Consider the following 23,082-nt stretch of genomic DNA (forward strand, 5'->3'; position numbering starts at 1 on the left):
GCTTCTTTCACACCAGACATCTGAGGGCACATGAGAAATGCTTTTGAGTAATATTACGGCCTTGTTAATATATTGCAAACTATTTTTACAGGAGCAGCATCAAAGTTTTATCTGCTAAATAAATATTGCTGGGCTAAGCTAATACACAGAGTAGGTCTGGAGGTATTACCACACTGGGGTAGACACAGGGTCCAGCTGGAGAACAGCACTGTCCAACTGGGCGATGAAACTGGAGCTTCAGTGGGTTTGTCTGGGAGAGAGAACCAGCCTCTGTATCTCCTTGGAAGGGGCTGGTTTCACTATGGTATTTTTAATGGGAATAGCAGCCCACTGAGCCAGCTGAGCTGGTGGCTTGCAGCCTGAATAGCTTCAGTAAAGTCCAAAGGGACAGTGTGTGGTTGCGAGTCAGGGCAGAGGTTGTCCTGTGTTCCTGGAGACAATTATCACAATATTTATAGCTCCCTTCATGCCAAATGGACAAGCAATGTGTTTGTCCATTCCCTGTCCCTATAAATTCCCTCCTCATCCCTGCAAAACAGTGTGTGCTTTAACGCCTGCCCTGTCACATGCTACCGGTGACACAGCTTGGAGGAGGAGTTTCTCCTCTGGCAGGGCTGGAGAGTGTTCACAGTCCAGCCCATGGCCTCACTATGCCAGAAATCCCTCCTGGTTTTGGTTGGGTTTTGGTTGGGTTTTGTGCAGGGTGGGATGGGTTGTTTTATGTTAGCAGGACAGAGTATGGCAATTATGGGAGAATAAAGCTGGGGGTCAGGTCCATTTGACATTTTGTGTATTGACTGACGAGATCTTCGGTGAAGCTGTGTGTTCCGTATTTCCCTTTCAGGTCCCTTCTCTCCAGTGCCAGCTCCCTCATTCTGATCCAATAAAACACTGGTTTGTCTGTGCCAGAAAAACCTGCAGCCCTGTGGAACCTCTGGGCACAAGGTGCCTGCAGCTCCTCAGGGTTCCCCAGCTGGAGGAGGAGAACATGGATTTATTATTCACTGACCAAAGCACTGATGTGACAAACATACAGACATACAGGTCCTCTGAGTCCTCACTTAACAGGTTTATACAGGAAAAAAAGGTTGAGGAAGAGAAAGCTTGCTCTAATAGGTTTGTGGTTAATTTTTCTTTACCTTTGGTTTTGTTTTATGACTGGCAGGTTTCCAATCCATCAAGAGGAACCCTTTAGACATTACTTTCTAGGAACTTTTTATTATCTTATTATATCATGTATTTCCTCCTCTTGTTCTTTATCCTGCAGAGCCTTTCGATCACGTGTAGATGCAGTGGGGCTCTTGTTGCTTTTGTGGCGGCAGCTCAAGGGACCTGGAGCAGGGACAGGACCCAGCGACAGCCCAATGTTGCCCCAGGGACTTCATCAGCTCCTGAGTAGCTTCATCCTGAGCTGTTGAAGTCAACAGGAGATGGGCCAGTCCTTCAAAGCAGCTCCACATGAATCATTCCTCAGCGGACTTTAAGTTAATTGATTGTGTTTGCAAATATGGGAAGGAGGAAATGATGTGCTGTTGGTGAGCACATGCCATCCCGTTGAGCTGGCGTGGAGGGACTTTTTCCAACCAGTCTCATATGTGTAAAAAGTATTGGGCCTGGTTCTTAAGGTGTGCATGCAGGTTGCTCTGCGGGCTTTAGTGAAGTCGCTCCTGATTTGGTCTGGGCTGCAATTATGTGAGAGGAAGATGACTCTTCTGTCTGAAGAATCAAAATCAAAGCTGGAGGAGGGAAAGGTGCAGTGATGTTTCGGGACTGACCGTCCATCTATGCAAGCACCAGCTATCTCCTAACCCACAAGCAGAGTCCATCTCCTCCAAACACTTGCTGCTGAGCTCGTTGGCCGTGCTGACAGCACCAGCTTCTCTGGCAGCAGCACCTGCAGGCACAGCTCTGCCGTTTGAGGGGCTTTCAGGATTAGGCCAGGGCTCCTGCACAGCTGCCGTGCCTTGCCCCTATTTTACATCCACTGAAACATTTTTGAATGGACTTCAGAAGCCATTAGGAACCCAAATGTTGACCTGCACTTGCAAAACGTCTCTGGTTAATGTTTTCCTACTGACGCTCTGCTTTGCTCCCCGCCTGCCAGAGTTTCCTGTGACCTATTTGAAATATCACTCTCCTAAGTGAAAATGTGCCTCTCTTTTTCAAACTTGCAAAACTCACAAAAATAAATAGCCTAATTTGGCCAGTTAATAGCCCTCTCCTGGGGCTCCTCTCAGCAACTAAGAGGCCTTTTAAATACAACATTTGCGACTGCGTCATTAAAGCTCTGCATGATCCAAGCAGACTAAACCAAAAAGAAAGAAATTCCTTATTTGATCTAAGTTTTCTTTTTTTTTTAAATAGTGACACTAGAGACCCATTTATTTTTAATTACACAATTGCTTTATTAAAAGCCTAAATCCTGCAGTCCCTAGTCATTGCTCAGGCAAAACTGCTATCATTGAAGGAAAGACCTGTAGGAGTCAATCCTAAAAATAGGGCAGCTGACAAAGTCTGCTTTTCAAAATGGGTTTGCTATATTTTTGAAGGATTTCCCGAGTCAAAGAGAACTTGCTTCTGCTTTGCTTTTCAGTTCTGCAGCAATTTGAAAGCTGAATGTAGGAAAGCAGTTGCTCCAGAAAGCAAAACCAACCTCAGTTTTCCTTTCGGATGGGCTGTGCTGCCCTTTCCACCCTTAGACACCAGCCTCTACACGGCCACATTAGTATTTACTGGCACAGCGAGGTACGTGTGAGAGTTAGCTCTGGCTCTGGCCAAACATATCTCTGAGCCTGAGCTAGCTTTACCCTGGTGGGTCCTGAGCAGAGGTCTCCCTGGGAGATGACTTGCACAGTGCCCAGTGGGAAGCCCTCAAGCTCTCAGCCAGGATGCCAGCCCCTCAACACCTTTCCTGTGCTCCTACCAAATCCAGAGCCTCTTGCAAACCCTCCCTGGGCTGGGGTTTGTTCACCTGTGTGGAGTGATGGGTATGACTGAAGCATCAGGCAGGGCCACCTCGAGTCCTGAGGCACCTCTCTGTAGCCCTGCCTCACACGTGGGGAACCAAACCGGCTGCTGGGAGACTGAGGGAGGGCAGGACTGACCCTGTGCCACCCATCCTGTGCTGGTACATGTGTTACCCAAACACATTTCTCTCTTTGGAGTCCATGTGAAGGGCAGATCTCCCTGCTAGGTTCAGACAGCGCTAGCAGTAGGAGGGGGAGCAGGCTGGCCAGCCACATGTACTGGATTGTATTCCTGGGCTAAACTCCAGAGCCTTCAGTTTTATTATCTAATTACCCAACCAAACTCATTCATCTTTATTTTTCAGTCTAACCCACAGACCCCAGTTTAAATGCAGCTCTGCTACGTGAAGTGCTGCCCAGGCAGTCTCTGCTTGGAAAAATTCATGGTTTCTCAGCTTTATTTGCTGAAACTGTGTTTTCTTAGTGTAAAGGATGCATGGCAGAAATCCCAGCCCTGGTCAGTGGCAGAGGTCTACGTCAGGCTGTGCTGAGACGGAGATAGCTGCATTATCACATCACGGGCAACTGTACCAGGGGGAGCAAGAGAAAGAAAATGAACCTCTAACTTTATATTATGGATGTGTAGTACTCATCACTAGTGTGACAAACCATCATCAGATTGCACACAGGGCTTTGTGGTGTGGCTCAGTGCAACACATGGTTTTATTACCCAGTATAAACACCACAAGTTAGTAAATAAAAACAAGGGAAAAAAACCTCTTCCCAACAGATAGTGAAGCATCAGGAATATATAACCACAAACAGGGCCTCAAGAGGGGCACAAATCCTGGTGTCCCACCCTTTTCCTCTTCAGGTGGAAGCAGGAGCTTGGCCTTGCTCCTCTGTCCTTGAGTGCCTGTGGCTAACACATGGCATGAAACCCTCCGGCCACACGTGCCCTCCTCTCCATATGCTGCTGTGGTGTGGATGTAATCCTGTCCCATGCTGGGACAGAGGCCCCCTGATTAGCATAACCCTACCCCTGGGAGGGGCTTAGCTTATAAAGATGCTGCTTTTTCTGTGCTCCTTGCCTTTATTTCCTAAGGGAGTGCAGACACTGGCAGGTTCAGTGAGCAGCCAGAGCAGGTAAATGGCTAAAAAGGGGTAAAGCAGAAAACTTTTCTCCAGACCTAGCAGTATTCACGTTTGCTCTCCAGTTTGCCGGGGCTGGGAGGGAGAGGAGGGAAGGGAGAGGTGGCAGATGCTGCAGAGCATGAGGCTGCTGTCTCGCCAGCTTGCTCTCATCTTAAAGAAAGGAGAGAGATGGGAGAGGAGCCCTCATGCAGTCTTTCTCCCTTAGAGGCCTCTCGCAGAAGGAGCCCTTCTGGTGCTGCTCTCCCAGTCCCGGCGTGCAGCCTGCTGGAGTTGGGGGGCTCTGTCTCGTAAGAGGCTGGGGCAGAAACACAGATGCTTGGTGGAGTTCAGTCGTGCCCTCTGGGCAATCAACTGGTCCCACTTCTCAGCAGACAGCGTGCTGGGATGAGCACACAGCCGGAGCAGCCAGGGGGATGCTGCAAGCTGTGCTTGGGAAGTTAAGAGCTGCTGAGCAGGGCAATGAAGTTGTGTCGCAACACAGGTAGGTATGTGACAGGGAGGGTGGTTTCTCCTGGCCTGCTCAGGTGGAGGAAATGTGGTGCAGAGAGGTGGTGGCACCTTTGGCAGGTCAGGCCTCCTTAATTCATGCTGAAGAGCAGGTGGGAAGGAGCCTCCTGGAGCATGGAAACCCCAGGAGAAGGGAGCAGAAGGGGAAAGGGAGATGGGTCTGGTCAGGAGGAGGGAACAAGCAGTAGCAGGAAAAGCTGCTACATCTGGTGGTGGAGCTGCTGAACTCTGAGAGTGCCTGGTGAAAACCTGTCAGGCTCCCAGGAGCGTGTTGTGCTCTCGGAGGCTTTGCTCAGGGCTGCTTTCACACACGGCCACAACTCAGTCCATCCCGCTCCTCTGGTGGCAGTGTTACTTCTCCTCACCTTGCCTCTCTGCTTGCTGCTGTCTAGGCTTTCCCCAAGCAGAGACCAGCTGACTTTATCTTCCCAGATGTTTCTCATGATCTCTCCCATTCTAGCTTTTATCCCTGACCACAAGCAGCACTTGGAACAATTAACACCTTGTGCTCCTAACATCTTAGGGTTTACAAGGCAGCTGGTTACTAGGGCAACAACTGCACTTTTTTCTTTCAGTGTATTGACTGAAAATCAACATTTTATATTAAAGGAAAAGAAAAATAATATTCTCTCTAGCCAGAGTGAGTTACAACACCATCTCTCCTGTAATCAAGATATTGCTGAATTATGGTGCTATAAACAAACACTTCTGATATAACCACAAACACTGTGGGACATGTAACACATTGGCAGTATATTTCAAGTGACAAACTCATTTATTGTGGGGAGTGGAGGGAGAAAAACACCTTTCCAGAAGCTGCTGCAAGGAATTACAGCAAAGAATGACCAGAGCTTAAGGATGCAGAAGCAAAGTAATTCTACCAACCTGACTGGAATGAAGCACTTGAAAGTATGAAGAAGATTAGAGCGGTACCAGTAGCTCAGAAGGTGAGGACACAGGACTTGATTATTCTCTCCCTCCCACTGGCATAAATCAAGATTAATTCCATAGCACTTAATGGAATCACCATGCTGGGAGACTGGTGTAAGGAAGTAGCTCCCAGGAGGCTGGGGAAGCAGACCCACAGCTATCCCGTAGTGTCAGCAGGCTGGCGTGGAGGCTTCCTTGCTTGCAGGTGGGACTTGGGTAACAATCATGAATCATTAAGGTACATAACTATCTGAGAGATCAAAGTGCTCAGGAGCTCGAGATGTGAATCTAGCTGGTACCAGATGCCGTGGAGGCAGAGAACAGGCTGGGAGCTGCTTGCCAAAGAGGTTTCATCTCTTGCTGTGTTCCAGGTGGCTGTTGGGTCAGTTTGGTCAGCAGGATTGGAAGAGAGCCATCATCTGCTTCCTCGATGGTCTGCCAGCCCTTGCCTTTGGTGAGTTTAGGGTCATGAGACTTTCTTCCCCAAACAGGCTGATTTTGTATGCTGTTTTATTATGCCATGTTGTGCTAGTCTGTGTTGGTAGTGATCTGCTACCCAGGTTAAACACATGTGAGCTGTCAGGAGTGACTCTCTTGTCCGTAAACAGGACCACGGGTGGAGATGGGCTGGGCAGATGTTCAGGAACTCCCCAGACATATACAAACAGACATCTGTGCCATGCAGTGGCAATGGGAGAAGGGACAGAGGGATATTGCCTCCCTACATCCCCTTAGTAAACCCACCCCTGGAAAAGATAATGTATATAACCATCTATGTGCATACATGAATTTGATAATGATTGAGCACTTGTGATCAGGAAGTACCTGTGGTTAAAGTTAATTGACTGTGTCTTATGTATTTATACCAACATGTAGAGTATGAATGGGTTATGCAAAGCTTGTATGGGGTTTGCAGGGCTGACTTGGAAGTAAAAAAAAACCTCAGTTGTGTGACATGATTGGTGACCTAGCCAACATTGTGGGTGAGGATGACTAGGGTGCCATTGCTTCTGGAAGGCTGGGTTTCCAAACATGCCGTTACAAGAACACTGGGGCTCTCTGCCTTTAGCTTTAAGTGAGTTTGGAGTTGAGAGGAATAGAGCTCCAAGCAATCCCACCACAGAGTTTGCAAATGAGCACAAAAATGCATTGAATAAGAGCCGTTCGGATTACAGACTTCTGATGGTTTTGACAGAGGAGCTCAAAAGTTCCTTGAATAATAGGTCTGTGATTTCTGGCAGCCTGTAAGCACTGAACTTCTTTGGATTTCAAAGCAAATAGATACATCTTAACAAAGACCACCTTGTGTCAGCTATCCTTAAAATTATAGCACATAGATTAAAATAAAACGTGTGTACTTGTCCCTCCTGGGACACCAGGGAAGGGAGAAGCATCATCAGAATTCTTTAAACTCATCTTAACAGTATTGAACCAATTATTTTGTTAAATTTGGGTTTGTTTTCTACCTCTCAATGAGAACATTTGAAGTCTATCATCTCCACCATTTACGAGTTACCAGTATGCAAGTGTAAAATTTCCAATTGGAACATATGGTATCAGAGGGAACAAGGGGGAAATATCTGATTGCTCGCGCTCCCCAAACTCCAAATCTACTGCATTTAGTATTTTGCTCACAGTTCCTGCAGGGGGAAATAAAAGAAATCATCTCTGAGCTGAGACCAAGCACTGAACATTTCACCCTGAATAGGAATCTGTTTGAGAAACTTATAAGCAGCTGAAAAGGGAATAGAATAGAAACTATATTTCAGTTTCTTCACTGGGGTTGCAGCTACAGGCAGAACTTACCACCAGCAACAAAAACCCTCTGAACCTTCTCCTCTAAGTCCTGACACCTGGTTTGGGGATGTGCCTGCAGCCCATGAAGGACAAATTATTCCTAGGAAAGGAGGGACTCCCCACTATTAGAGGAACCCACCACTTCACCTGCGTTGAGTGGTTTGTGACCAGCTGCACCATTTGTTCAGAGGCTTTCCAGGGGTATGGAGCAGCCATATGTATTCAGCACTGGCCTGAGTCTTGCCATGCAACGGTGCAAACCCTTTGAGACCATTGGGCAACACTATTAGGCACTGAAGTCATGTTACTTCTGTAAAGGCAAGGCTGAGAGACCTGGGTCTGTTTAGCCTGGAGAAGAGAAGACTGAGAGGAGACCTCATCAGTGCTTATAAATGTCTAAAGGGCAGGTGTCAAGAGAATGGGGCCAGACTCTTCTCAGTGATGCCCAGCAAAAGGACAAGGGGCAATGGGCACAAGCTGGAACACAGGAAATTCCATCTCAACATGAGGAGAAACTTCAAGGGTTGCCCAGAGGTGTTGTGGAGTCTCCTTCAAAATAGATATTCAATAAATATTCAAAGAAGATATTCAAAACTTGCCTGGATGCGTTCCTGTCCAACCTGCTCTAGGTGACCGTGCTTTGGCAGGGGAGTTGGACTAGGTGATCTCTGAAGGTCCCTTCCAACCTCTATGATTCTGTGAAAGGGGCAGTCCCTTGCTGGCACTGTGAAACGCGTGGCCTCCCTGACTGAGTTGAGTGATTCATGCAGGAGCATCAGTTTACCCCATTGCAGAAAATGATCGTGCAGACCTTCCTTCTGTGGTGGTAGCAAGTATCCCTCTCCTTTGCTTCCCTGCAGAACAGAGGCTGTTAGCCCTGAGCATCCGAGCCATGGGATGCAAGAAACAGGCTTCTTGCTCTTCATCCTGGCAAAATAAGAAGGGACTGAGCCTGCAGCCCTGGGAATCAATGTGACCAAATGGCAGAAGGGGGGCCTGTGGCTCAGCAGCACGGACGGTTGTGTAGTGCCATGTGTACAACCGAATCCATCCTCCCTGCCATTCAGACAGAAAGCAGCATGCTTTGGAGTAACTTCCCTGGGAGGGGGAGGAACAGATGTTTGAACCAGAAGCGTATGTGACAGTTGGGAGAGACAGCGTGGAAACGCACAGTTGAAAGGAGAAGTCTGATGGGAGTGTGATGACAGCAGCAGGACTCCAGTGACAAGGAGTGGGAAGGAGAACAAGCAGGGAGGAGTGTTACTTCGAAAGCTGAGCAAAGTGCACAAGAAGATGTGTCAGGAAAGCGTCAGGGAAAGGAAGAGGGGAAATATGAGAGTAGAGACTGGCTTTGGGATCTGTCTGCAAGCACGCGTGACCTGTCGCCTGACAAACGGAGAAAGGAAGACCTTTTATTCCTCTGCCTTCTTCCACCCGGTTAACTCTTCTTGCAGCCAAGCTAGCTGGCCACCTCTGCTGGAGCTCTTCAAGAGCCCAGGTGGCACCTGGGAAAGGTAGAGCTGCCCATGCTGCTCCAAAGCACTGAGGTTCAGGGTCACCGTGCGGCAGGGACTGTGGCAGGGATGCCTGGGCCTTTCTCCTGCCCGGTGCCTTTGCAGGGCAGCACAGCAGCCACACACCTTGGGATTTGTGGGTGCTGCAAAAGCAGGAGGAGCGGTGACCATCTCATAAGGGGCTTCCCCTCTCCAACCGTGCGGGGATGGCAAGGGCAGGATGCGTGAGGGGAGAAGGAGAAGGAGCGAGTGCCTGTTCCTCTTGCAGCAGGGAGGGACCTCTCCAGCAGCGCCTTTCCCTGGTGATATAAATCACAGCTCTGCAGTGTCCGGTTTTACCTTAGTTCAGCAGATGTGCAAGGCACACTGGGAGCGTGCCACTGGAGTGTAAAGCCCCTGACGCCAGAGATCCTGTCAGCAGGGGGAGGGGGGGGAACGAGAACTTCTTCCACTGAGGGATTTACGAGTGCGGTTTTTGCAGCCCCCTTCCTGTGCTTGGATTCACCACTCACCCCCCAGTATGCCTTCAGAGGTGCAAACTGGATGGTTCTGCTTTGTGCCCTCTTGTAGGGAGGGGAAAATTTCTCCAAGTATGGGGTGAGTCTTGAAATGCATTAATGAAGTGGTTGTCGGGTAGATGCCAGCCACGGCTGGCTCCACTGGGAGCTGGGATCCATCACTAGAAGTTGTGTGGCTGGTGACTCTCTCCCCCTTCACAGAAATACTGGCATTCATTTCTTGCTGTGAAATCCCAGCAAATCAGGGGGCAGGCATTATCCCCTAAACAAGTGTGGAAGGGGAAAGGCTGCGCCAGGGCTAGGGAGGTTGCACTGTCTCAGAGATGTGGTGAAAGGAGGAAGAAGAGGCCGGCATCTCCCCTGACCTGCCACAGCTTCAGACAAAAACAAGGGGGTTGGGACCTACTGTGGTTGCTACACTAGTGGAAAAACTGACCTTCCTGGGCTCAGGCACACTGGTTTTCTCTCCCAGCCTGTACTTATGGACTCCTCAACTCACCTCCAGCTCCTTGTTGCTGAGCCAGTCCTTGTTGGCCCATGTTCCACACTGCAACAGCACAGAATGTCTTGGGAAAGAGAATCATCTTCCGTGATGACAATAAGCAAGTTTCCCTTGGCTGATCCCAGCATCTTCTGACGAGCTCCCGAGCTCCCATGTGGGCCGGGAGCTCTGGCAAGTGGGTCCTGCTGGCCAGGCTCCATTTAGGGGCAGTTTCTGAGACATCCAGCAGTGGCAGACAGTCTGGGTGGTGGAACCAGTTGGGAAGTACCCTTGGTCAAGACACCATGGCAGTGCAAGGGTCTTGAGTGCTGTTGGAGATACAGCTTGATGAAGGTGTGAAAAGCGGAAGCATCTGCCTTCCCTTCCTCACCAGGAGCAGGAATGGCAGGCTCATGGCAAGGGAGGAAGGTCTGGGAAGCATAAAGGTGATGTAGGTTGATGGAGGGAATGTAAAGGTGATGTGGACCCCTCTGGTGCCTGTGCTGATTGACTCAGCTGCAGGACCCTTCTCAGAGCTGGCCTGGGGAGAGCAGCTGTGGGCAGCTCTCACTGATCAGTACTTCTATAAATGCAATGAACTGGAGACAGTGTGACTTGTGCTGGCTGTTCTTTCCCCCTCAGGCTGCAGCGTGGTGTCTCGTGGTGAGGGGCAGAAGGGGACCTGCAGGCTGCCAGTGTGGCTTTAGCTGGGAGGAGCAGGCACCTTGGTGTTTTCCCCCAGGAGCGATGAACTTCGCAGCAGGATAGGGCTGAGCATCCCCCATGCACTTGGCTTTGTGTAGCAGAATCACACCTTTCTTCTCGTTAACTCGCACAAGATCTTGGTAAGAGTCAGGATCAGACCTAAGGTGTATTTTCTGAAGTTACTCATGCAGCTACTGAGATTAAAATCTCATGAGTGAAGACCTGTCTTCCCTGCAGTCTAAATTCGGAACAACAGAGCGGCCTTTAGTCTCTGGAGATAGTTTAAAAGCCTTCTCAAGGTCTGTGCTCCTTGTGGAAAAAATAATTCAGGTGCTACTTACCGCGTCTGACAGTTGCCAGCCTTTGTTCAATAGGGTAAGGGCACTCTGTGCCCAATTAATCAGGGATTCAACTCCACGCTGCCTCGTGCATGGCCAAACCCTGAGAAGATGCTGGAGTGTCACCGGGAAAGCAGGCTTTAGGAGAGGGTGGATGATTTCTGCCTCGGCCCTTCCATCCCGGGCCCGTGGAGAAGGTTTCCTTAGGACCAGCAGCCTGAGCTCCTCTGGCTTTCACTGCAGGCGCGCTCCTGGCGTAGCAGAGCCGTATATCACCCGGCATTTTATGCCTGCCTAGGAGAGGGAGCCTGACTCCCCTTCCTGCGCAGAGAGCTGACAGAATGGGGGCCAACACACAGCCCTCGGCATTTTTTTTTATTTACTATAAACCTCTTAAAGCGAAGGCTGGGGGATTTTTTTCATTTACCATGTTACTGTATGGAACCAATCACTATAAATTTAAATGGAGAGCTGGTAGGGGCACACTTACCTTTTATATAATAATTGTGCGAGTGCCGCTGCCGAACTGCTATTAGGATTATTCAGACCTTCTCAGATTTCATTGTAAAACATTAGGCTGCGAGAGGTGCTGTGAGGGTGTCATTATCCAAAGAGGGTAAGTAGTAGTGAGCGTTGTCGGCCAGAATTACTACAACAGGGGAGAAATGCTGAGTCGCTGGGAGCAGAGGAAGCTGAGGAGCATAATCGGCCATTCAGGAATACAGTGGTTTGTGCGGGGAGAAATCCCACCTGATTTCCATGTGGATCTGTGTGGGCTTGACCAGTTTGTCTTCAGTTGTCGTCAGATGTGATTCCTTTGATGGGAGCTGTGAGGACCTGTCATAGGTCTGGTTGTGCTGGTAGAGGAGGTCTTCTGTGAGGTCAGGGCTGGAAGGGACCATTGGCTGCTGTTCTGGTGGAAGGGGTGACCTCTCCCACTTGCTGTCCCTGCTGCAGATGCAGTCCAAGCTCCTCCAAGCGGTGATGAGCAATTGGTCAGATGGGCAATAGCTGGTCTAGAGTTGCAGACCTGATAGGACCAGGGGCCCAGGCTGGTGGAGAACAGGCAGGTCTCGGTGCGGTGAAGCTGCCCCGTGACTGGACAGTCTCTTGCTCTCCTGTTCTAAACAGAGTCCAAGGCTACACCGTGCTGAGAAAGGACAGGGTGCTGGGAGGGTGCTCAGTGACCCTGCTTCAGGCATTGGCCATCTTAGAGCATCACCTCCAAAAGGACAAGGCTTTGGCAACCTTTTCTGGAAGGCAGGGAGAAAAGAGCAATGCTGCAGATACACTCCTCTGCTGCCTTGATTCTTCACCTGTGATTGAGATTTTAATTTTGCATCCCATATGATTTTCCTGTTGTAACACACGCCTCTTGGCTGTCACTGTAACAATGCCTTTTCTTGGCAGGGAAGGCAAATCTGAAAGGAAACTCTTGAGCACTCTACTGTGTGAGTTCCTCAAATGATGGCTGTGTTTCTCCCCCTCATTCCACCCGTTTTCAAATAATTTTCATGCTGAGAATAAATCTGAGTGCATAACAATCATGTTCAGCATATGATAACCAGAGACAATTGTATACATACAAGCAGCCAGATGGAAAACAAATGAGCTGATGGAAAGACAGAAAGAGCACAAGACGACCCAGAGACCATAGTCACCATGTTCACAGTAAGACCAAATAACTTTGATATTTCCATATAATTACACTTACTTTTTTTTTCCCCCCAGGACAAGTGGATGCTGGAAGACATTTTTAGTTACTAAATTTTTATCTCATGAGTCTATTCAGTGGTGGGGAAAAAAAAAAAAAGTCTCCCTCCCACCAACTAATATACTATGGACCAATTATACTTAAACAACACAAAGTTGAATTCTGTTCTGAATTTCATCTACGAAATTCCAGTGAATTCAGTGGGGTTTGGTAACTGGAGGTCAGGATTTGGACACTAGTTTATAAATTAAAGAACAGCAGGGCCTGTGCTGAGTCTAAACTATTTGGATATTTTTAAATGCCAGATACACTGGGCTGTTGCTGATATCCTGAAAATGTGCTGTCTCTGATGATACATGGAAGGAAGTTTGGCAGGTTTTTGATTTTTATTTTGTTTTAATCTTTTCAGTATGTTTGTTTTTCTTTTGTGATTGAAGCTGTTTTTTCTTTGAAAGGCATCTACTCTTAGTTGGGGAAAAGCACAAAGCTGAGACATTTGGGGAGAATTTTATCAAACACCTTTGTCTTGATATGAGAAGTTGTAATTTAAAAAAATGTTAATTGACTTGAGTGGAGTCTTTGATGATAGGTACACAATACACACCCCGATCTCAATAGGCAATGTCTTTTAAACCTGAAATGAGTTAACAAACCTATAAGAAAACTAAAGTAGTTGCAAATTTTTGGGGGGAAGTTGACCTTGCTTTAACTGTACAGCAATTCTTAATGTATGTATGTATACGTATGTGTGCCTCTATAAAGAATATGCGCACACATAAATGATACAATTTTAAAAACAATTTCACTGTACATATATTTGCTATTCACTCACTGTAATGTTCCTACTCGCCTGTGCAAAGCAGGGATTAAATATGTTAAAAAAGCAGATGTTCAACAAATGTAAAGCAAGGAGAGGAATTCAGGAGCACTTGGCAGAAATCTACACCCTTCACTTCTAAATTTTCACCCAAAGAAAGTTGTTCCTTCCATGTAATCAAGGGTAAATGTAAGAACCTGGTGGTAGCAACCTGAGTTGCACACCTTGTCACAATCTCTGATTCTCCTTTGCTTTTCAGTAATGTAAAGATGTTTGTCCCAACCGTGCGTTGTAACACTCCCCTTCCTCTCCTCCATTGCTTCATCATCCTCTTGACTTCTCTATCTCCCTGCAGAGCGTAACACCTCCATGGTTTAGCAGCAGCATTGAGCCTCATCTGCCTCAGCTCGTGCTCTGGTGGCTTAGCTCAGATCCATCCTCACTGCCGGGCGTTGCTTGGGAGTCACCTGGACTTTTGGTCCTTCATTAAATCTCCCCCATGGGCTCCGGTGGCTCGGGCACCGCTGGCGGTTTGGCCCGTGCCAGCACAGAGATGTAGGTGGGGGAACTGCCTGGGATGGACCCAGCTGCCCCGGTGGGGTTTGTGGTCCATGTCTGTCCCCAGGACTTGAGGTAGGTAGTTTAAAAGTAGCTCGGTGTGCCTACGGGAGCTGCTGCCTCACCTCGATTACAGTGTAGCTGCATACAAAGTGCAGTGACTGAAAATATTCCTGCCTTCTTTATAGCTTAATTGGCGGTGTTTAGTTAATTGTGTGTATATTCTCTTTTAGTGGAATTATATCTGGAATTATGCAACTGATGGTTTTTTTCCAAAAGCAGCGAGTGGCTCACGCCGGCTGCTGCAGGAGAGCCTACCTGAGCCAGCCAACAACTTCCAGTTGTTCGAGCTGTTGTTTGCTGTCTGTTGCTATGGTGAAGTGATAGCACCAAACCCACACCAAAAAGGAAATGATATTTTCTGAACAGATTTGTGAGAGGAAAAAAACGTATAGGGGACAGACAGGTCACGGGGGAGAGTTGGGGAAGGTTGAGGGACTTTGAGGGCTTTCCTGAGCCAGTGTTTCTCGTCCCCTTTTTAACTGAGGGTCCACCTAACCCTTTGGAGACAATCGGAGAATCATCTTATGCAGTATCACCCTGATGGGGTTTTTTTTACAGCCAATTAAATGTTCTCCTAAACTGTAAATACTTCTAACTTCAATTTGCATTTTTTCCCTTCCTTTTGGGACTTTACATGCATAAAGGCAATGTATTAATTTCCCAGCTTTACAGCCAGTTTTGGAGATCTTATGTCCCAGCAGCGTAGTACAGGTCACAGATCAAGAAAACCTGCTTTAGTCTCCACCTTTGTAGGACCTGTATTGTTTATGTTTTGCTTTTTTTTTTTCCCTGATAATTAGATTTTTAACCCTGATAAAGCCCTGCTGTGCTAGCAGCGTGTTTCCCCACCCAGCTGGAATCGCCCAGTGCTCTCCTTGTTTTCGTACACCCAGACCTTCAACCTACTTCAGATGCCAGCAGGAGCAGCTGGTCCCCACAACACGCTCCAGCAGCTGATGGCCCCGGCAGCACGACCAGGCAGGGCAGGGACCGAGCTGCTCAGCCCTCAGCTCCTGCTGAGATAACTCCTTCCTCCTCCTCTCTAGCCAAGGATTCGGTGTGTCACACCCCCCCTCTGGAGATGGGCAGCCTGTCTTTAAAAGTTACAAACCAAGTTGGCCAGACCCAAAGCTTCATTCGGGGGAAAAAAAAAAAAGGTGTTGTGAGAGAGCGTAGCACCAAGATTATGCTTCTTGAGGAACGTGTTCCTGTTTAATTCATTTGAACGTGAGTGGTTTTAATGTATCATCTTGTCTGCATGCCGTGTGCTGCCCGAGTCCTGCTTTGGTGTGTGGACAGTGGCAGGATGGCCAAAGAGAGAAGGGTACACACTTGTGTTCAGGTATTGCTGAGCACAGGCAAGTATTCATGCTTTTGGAAACAGTTATTTGATGATCTGAAAGCGACTCTGATGATGGCAACATTTCAGGACTGTGAAATAAGTATCCGGTGGCAGCTTTCTTGTCCCAGCACCAGCCCTTTTGATTGCTTCCGTTAGTGTCACTTCGGTGGTGTCTGAACTACACCTTAGCCCTAGCATCACCAGCTTCTTTCTAATGTGGGGTCATGCCTCCCTTTATATCTCGTCCTTTGCTGGACTGCTGTTGGGTTGTAATTGCATTGGATTCCTAATAGAGTTTCTTGGTCTGCTGTCACAGCGTGATTGCAAGAACTTGTGTTGCATTGAATGTGGTCTTGATTACTTGCCAATTAAAGTGCAAGGAAAACACTTACAATCTTCTCCTTTAAAATTACATCTAGATTCCATCTCTTCTAAGGGCTTCAGGAAACTTGCAGAGATTGTTTCCAGTTGTCCTATCTTCCTACTGTTAGTATTTGGTTTGGTGAGGTAGGTAGATAAATATTGTGGGGTTTGTTTGGTTTTTTTTTTCAGGGGGCTTTATTTAGTGTGGCTCTTTGCATGCAAAACAGAAGCAGAAAAGCCCTTCTGAAGTCAAATTTTGCTCGTTGCTCATATGCCAGGGTGCTTGGGGGTTACAAGGTTTGGGCTAGTGCCTCTGTAAAGAGAAGATATGTGGAAGCAGATGGTCCCGAGGTAGCTGAGCATGGAAGGAGACGCCTGAAGAAGGTGTGTGGTGGCAGGAAGGATGTGTTAGATGCGGGAGCAGAGACGAGCTGGGAATGTAAGGAGGCAGTATGCGGGGGGCAGGCGATTTCCAGGAGTCTGGTGGCGTAGGAGGTGCTGTACTGGGGTGGCAAAGCTCTTGGAGCAGGTGTGCAGGGGCAAACTGCCCGCCTGCCACCCCCTGGGCAGCTTGGCCGTGTGTGCTGGGGAAGAGCCAGGCCGAGGTGTGAAGGGAAGCAAAAACAGGAGGGGGAGAAGGGAGAGAAAGGAAGAAAAAAGCCAAGAGGGGTGGGGACAACGTGACAAGAAGCGGGGGGAGCCCACCTGTGAAGGTAGCCATGAGTTTCTGTTTATCTTGCTTGTGGTTATACTGCAAGGAGGTTTTGAACTGCTGCCTAATGTGACTGTCAATTATTTTAACTTGTATTTCTCACCTCAGTCCCCATGAAGTGCATTTGACAATAATTAATTTTGTGTGTGCAACTGGGAGCGTATCCTACTCCTGCAGAGGTGTCAGCTTAATGGGATATGGCTACAGGGGATAACAGGCTGTGCCACCCCGTGAGGGCATTTGGGGGGGGTCACCTGTTCATCTGGGATAATATTTTAATTGCTGGAACATTAGGTTTCCCATAGTTGAATTGGGATCAGATTAACCTCTGTCTCTCTGAACTTTCATGTTGGCAAGCTCCTTAAACACCATTGCTAATTTTATTTTCTACTTTCAGCATGCATTTAAGATAACTCTTTTTGTTTCATAGGTTAAAGAGGAAGTATTCTCACTGGCCGACATCCCAGTGAGCAATTACAAATATTTTACTGTAGTTACAGGACTTGGAATTCAGCCTCAGGCCGTGGGCATCAGAAAATCCATGCATGGAAATCCCACATGTTGTAAGACTGGAAGGGTTTCACACGGAGTCCTCTTCATCTTCACTGAAGTCAAACTCTTGATTGAAAAAACTTAAACTAAAAAAACCCCATAGCTCTTGAACTTGTAAATCAAAATTCTGCCAACAGCTTTTGACTATACCAGTTAGAGAAGGGTTAATTGAGCCTCTTCGTCTCTATTGCATGTTAACACAGAAGGTCAGTGATGGGAGAAGCTAGGTCCAAACTGAAGGCTTTTGAAACAGCCCCCTAACTAGCCTAATGAATATGCTGTTGAGACGAACAGGTCATTTAACACTTTTCATGTCGCTATTGTCCATCCAATCTTAAATGTCAACTCTGTCACTCCGATAGGCTGGTTCTGCTTAAAAAGGTTTCCTGGCTTTGTTAGATTCCTAGGAGGGATTTCCCCCCAGTCCTTATTCCTAATTGCTGGCAGAACCTCACGGATGTATTTATATCAGCCTTTTCATTCGGGTCAAGTCTTCACTGGAGAATTTTGCCAGTGGGTAAGGGTTGGGAAGAGATGCGATCCAGGCAGAAGTGGAAGCGCCAAATGCAGTTGTAATTATACCGCTTAAACTGCAGCTTACCCACCACAATGGCATCGCTGGCTTTGCCAAGGGCAGGATGGTTGGACTCACCGCCGTGAGGAACATGGGATGATGTGCTGGGATTGCCGTGTCTGCCCTAGGACCAGTTTCATGGAGCTGGGGTGCTGGAGCCGGAGCCTGGTCGGAGCCTGGTGCGGTCCCAGCCTCAAGGCAAGGGCTGGGAATGGGGCTGGTGGAAAGGACCCTTCTGCAGATGCCTGCCTTGTAGCTAGCCCCTCGTGGCAGAGCCCTTCCCCTCCTCTTTCTACCAGGGCCACATCTTGAGCGTGCTGACATCGGGTGTCCTGGTTACTTGAAAAAATGTTTGATGGTCCAGCTGCCTGCCAACCGTCGGAGCCTGGTGCAGTCCCAGCCTCAAGGGAAGGGCTGGGAATGGGGCTGGTGGAAAGGACCCTTCTGCAGATGCCTGCCTTGTAGCTAGCCCCTCGTGGCAGAGCCCTTCCCCTCCTCTTTCTACCAGGGCCACATCTTGAGCGTGCTGACATCGGGTGTCCTGGTTACTTGAAAAAATGTTTGATGGGAACCGAGTTGCACACCTGGTAGAACTGAATATTTATCAGAAATGTTTTCCTGAACATACTCACACTGTGAACAGCAAGCGTGTCTCTTCTTGGGAGAATTCTATTTTTCCCTGTGAGCCCTGGTGCTCTGTGGCCCAAAAGGCCTCAGAAAATTACTTCTTGGCACAGGAGGGCAGGGGGTAGGTGGCCCCAGGCTTTCCAGTGATATTTCTTGATGCCTCCTGTACTCCTTGCCTCGAATAGACCCCCCAGTGCAGCTGTCAGGAGCACAACAACATGGGTGCTTCTAATTTAACCACACCATTGTAGGCTCAATGTATTCCAAAGCTGGGTACAGGGCAAAAGGAGTGATGCTGTGTTGGTATCCAATACCTGACGGCAGTTATTTGCCCTCCACAGACTTTCTTGGCTTTCTAATACCTGCATCAGCTGGAGGCTAGAAAGGTGGAAACTCGGGTATCAGCACTGGAAAATAAAGGCTGATGGGGCGAAATATCATATCTCCACGAGTGTACACTGTAGACCAGAAAAACTATGGCTATTCCCAGTGATGCTGCCAAATTTGAGCCCGAGAAGCTCCTCATGAATGAAACTGCTTTGGCAATGCACTGTGTATTTCAGCTGTCCCCCTCCTCCCCCTCTAAAAGGGAACCAGGTAACTGATTTATTCCTCCTGGAAATGATGGTGTATGTTTGGGAAGCTTTTCAGACACAGTAGCTCACTTTGAGGACATCATTGCATCGAGGTGCCTAGTCATTTTTCTGTGCCTGGTGTGTTTCTAATTCTCTGAGATACTTTGAAATTTCAACATGTGAATCAGTACCAGCCTCTTCCTAGTTATTAGTAGGTGATGCTGCCCATGATCAAGACAGCCAACACAAGAAGCACAGTGTGCTCTGACCAGTACTGGACAAACCCAGTAAGGACATGACATCAATTCAAACCCACCGTTTGGCTGAAATCATCCCAAGGGCTGAGCAAAGGCCTAGTGAAACTAGCAAGAGCTCCAGTACAAGTCAATGTCAGGCCAACTTCCTACATCAAGAACATCTGGATTCAGACTGGGAAGCTTGTTAAAGGTCCTGAGGACTAATCTTTTACAAACACGTGTTGTCCTCCAGGATCCCTCTGAGGCATTCATGGTCTCACCAACGGGAACAAGATGGTCAAGATACATTGTGAGAATGGCTGGCTGAGCTGTAGAGCTCCATCAGTGGTGGTGAGGATGCAGTTTCCTTACTACACCCATCGTGTGGTGTTTTGTATTGCTCTGGTCCTTTTCAGCACTTCTGATTTCTGAACATCTTAAATACATGGTGGGCCTTATTTTGCTAGCCATCTGGCACAACTGGAGCAGGACAGAGCTGTGAGAAGGCCGAGCCCACCAAGCTGTCACTAGTGTTCCGATGAGATCTGCCTGTTGGCTGAAGAATAGGTGAACTTACAGTAGACTTCCAGTTCTAGGGAGCAGAACTTGTAACTGTGGATGACTTTCCTGAATTTAAAGTGTATTTATGTAATCTATTGATTTGTTGGAGGACTCCTTGGTGACTCCAGATTTTCTCACAGCAGCCTCCCTGTTCTATCACCCCTAGCTGAAGAGGAGATGTCATTCCACCTTGGCAGGTAATGGTGCAACCTCAGCTGTTTGTATCTCTGCTGTTTCCCGGGCAGCACCAATATAATGCATTTGGGCCAGAAGCCTTTGGTGTTTGGGCCGCTCCAGCTGGGACGGGACTTTGTGGTCAATCTTCTTACCAAGAAGCTACTGGAAGTTGTCTGCTTGCTATGAGACCTTGGACCAAATTTTATGCCTCGGTCCTTATACTCAAGATATTTCCTGGCCTGGGTCCCTGCTGTGGGATTCAGGGTATGGCTGACAGTTGCTTCAAAGTGTAGCATGTGTTTGCACAATAAATCCCGCCTGTAGCGATCATGGTGAGGATCAGGCCAGAGCTTTCTGAAGGGAAGGTATAAAACTATGCATTGAGCTCTCCTAGTGTCATTGCAAACCTTGCTGCCTTCTCTGCCAAGAGCAAGGCACCCTGAAATTTCTTTTAGTTTGGGTTTTCTTCTCGTGCTTCCTATAGAATAAATACACGGTGATCTGTAATATTAAAACAAACCAACCAACCCCTAAAATTTGCCAAACCCCCTGCTCCTGGCTGTACCCTTCTGCACCCTCCTTTGCCTCAGCTCTGGTACTCGCCTGACTCCTTGGTACGCTGGCTCAGTCCACTAATCCAGCAGAAAACTAACCCAGCAAAAAAGGAGGTTGAATTTTGGGCTATGTTTATTTTTTGTGCCTTGGCTCCCAGAGGGGTCAGGTGGAGTCTGGAGCTGGGGAGTGGGACTGCATGGCCTGGAAGAGGTTGCAGCAGAAGATTAGATTTGCTCCGCCAACTTTCTAGACTGGTTTCTTGGTGCACCGCAGGAAAGTGCTCAGATGTGGGGGCCAGGTGCAATGTGCAGAGCAGAGGGCACTGAGGGATAATTTCTCTCAGCAGCGACAGTTCTGGAGGTAAGTAGAAGCTTTCCCTATGGGGGTTATGTTCACCCATTTGCTTCTCAGCCCTCTGCTGCTTTCAAAACCACGCTGCGAGTGCTAGGACAAAACCTTCAACCCAGCTGTCTTTCAGCTACCAAAATATCTCCTTTGCCCCTTGACCAGCTGTCAAAACTTTCCTGGCCTTCTTAGAACAAGCGTCTTAGGGAATGTTTCCCCTGGCCTATGAGAAATGGGAGGGATGCTCTGGAGATGACAAGCAGGACTGTGTGTTTGATACCAGGTGCCTGTCCAAAGCCAGCTCCTAAGGAAGGCTGACCATCGGGGCTGCCACCCCTCACCTTTGTGATGCTCCTGGCTTGGTGTGTTCTGTCGGATGAGAATGTGGTTCAAGGAAGAAAGTGCTTCAGATCAAAAAATTGTGCAACTCCAGAGCCAAGAAAAAAAAAAAAAGCCTTAATTATTCAACTAGTTTGAAACACTTTAAAGTATCCCTAAAAATAGGTGAGAGGGATGTTTATCAGCTACAAAGAGATTTTCCTGCAGTAGTATTGCTTGTCTTATTTTATGATGATGCTACAGAATACAGTCCCTCAGGTAGGCTCATTAATGTTTGTGAATGAACCCCTTGTTTTATCCTTTTGGTTTTAGAAGGCAGAAATAGGGCGAGAGGCTAGTAAGACTGGTTTTACCATATATGCCTTGGAAAGCTCAAGGACGCGGGTGTAAGGTCTGTATAAGCCTCAGCGGTTCCACGGATGGATGACAACTGGATTTGGGCAGTCGCTAGACCAGCTGAGAAGGTGTGCCCCTAGGGAGAAATCCAGGCAGGACTTTGGCGTAAATCCTGGGTGAAATCCCACGTACTTCCCAGTGGATCTGTCGGCAGGAGGTTGGCACTGCTCTATGTCTCATCAGCCGTTTTGTTTTGATCTCTTCCGGCAAAGGCAACCTGTGACCATATGTTGTTATAGCCATAAGCTCTTCCACAGGGCAATATCGGGTAAACCCCGCTGCCTGTCAGCGCCTCAGCCCAGGGTGGAGGCTTCTTTTCACTATCTATTCCTTAAAGAGGGCAACTGTTTCTTCTGGCTATCGTAGAAGAAGGGTGGCAGTTACGCCCAGCCCATAACAGTATACGGTGGTTTCTGAGTCTTACCGCTTCAGCCTTAAAATAACAGCTTTTTTTTTTTTTTTTTCCCCGAGCCAACCAACAATTGTGGTCAGCCACTAATACCAGTTTAACCATTTGGCAGCCGCCCTATAGGAAACAGCTCTTCCAAGGGAGCCAAAGGAGCCCTTGTCCCCTTGTCCCAGAGCCACGCTGGGTTGGTGTCAGTCAGCAGGGCATGTTTACAGACTTCCTTGCATACGACCAGCCTCTATAACAACAACCAAATCCTAGAAAGTTAATTGCCAAACAAATTGAGGAAGTAGGTTAGAAATAGTAACTCAAGTTAATTGTTTTGGTGTTTTATTTGACAAACGAGTGGGTAAAAAACTCTCCGCTTCCCACCCCGGCAAACACTCGGATTCTCGCTCTGTAGTTCCTTTTCCATCCGTCGTGTGTTGGGACTGTCAGCGGGAGTTTATTTTGGGCTCGGTTCCCTCCCTATTATGCACAGTAGTAACCGGCTCTGCAAACAGTGCCATTGAAATGGGAATGGGGCCCTGACGGCTCTAGGGCAGAAATTAGCAACAAATGGCTATTGTAGGGCCGGGGGGTCCCACCCTCTCTCCGGGGATGCTGCCCTCGCTGTCCCCTTGGCCCTTCCCGTGGCTCTGCGTCTCCCCGAAGCCCCGCGTCCCCCTTGCTCTCGCAGCAGAGCTCATCTTCAACGGGGCACCCAGCGTGCGGAGCCCGGACCCCGCGGGACCGCGCAGGGTGTGTGTGTGTGTGTGTGTGTGTCTGTCCTGCGCCCCGCACGCCCCCCGGTCCGTTCCGCGGTGAATGGGGGGCGCAACCCGCTCCCCACGGGCACCGGCAACCACGTGGCGAGGACGGTTTCGCGGTCGGCGGTCGGGGCTCCGCGGGGCGCGCAGCGGGGCGGAGGAGGAGGGGGGGGAAGAAGCGCGGAGAGGGGGGAAAGTTGGCGCGCGCCGCCGCGCTCCCCTTTCCCCCGGCGGGCGCTCGTTTTGAATGAATGACCTCACCCGCGCCGGCCAACCGCCGGGCGGCCGCTCTTAATATTCATGAGGCGGGAGGCCAATGAGAGGGCGAGGAGGTTGTTTTAAACGGCGGAGCCCCGCAGCCAATCAGGCCGCTCTCGTAGGCAGCCAACGCGAGGCTGAGCCGCGCCGCGCCGAGCCCCGCGCCGTGCCCTGCGCTCCCGCTCCCCTCCACACTCCCGCGAACAATACAGGTACGTGCAGCCCCGCCGCAACTTTTCGGGGGGCGGC

General features: G+C 48.7%; 1 protein-coding gene across 1 annotated transcript in view; it reads left to right on the forward strand.

Moving 5' to 3' along the window:
* Positions 1-22,917: 22,917 nt before the first annotated feature.
* HMGB3 (high mobility group box 3) overlaps positions 22,918-23,082 on the forward strand; it is a 6,401-nt gene continuing 6,236 nt past the window's right edge. The window contains exon 1 of the mRNA XM_014955257.1: positions 22,918-23,045. The gene's annotated coding sequence lies outside the window, so the exon portion shown is untranslated. The remainder of the gene's footprint in view (positions 23,046-23,082) is intronic.

The sequence above is a fragment of the Calidris pugnax genome, unplaced genomic scaffold (genome assembly GCF_001431845.1).
Source record: "Calidris pugnax isolate Ruff unplaced genomic scaffold, ASM143184v1 scaffold38, whole genome shotgun sequence".
NCBI lineage: Eukaryota > Metazoa > Chordata > Aves > Charadriiformes > Scolopacidae > Calidris > Calidris pugnax.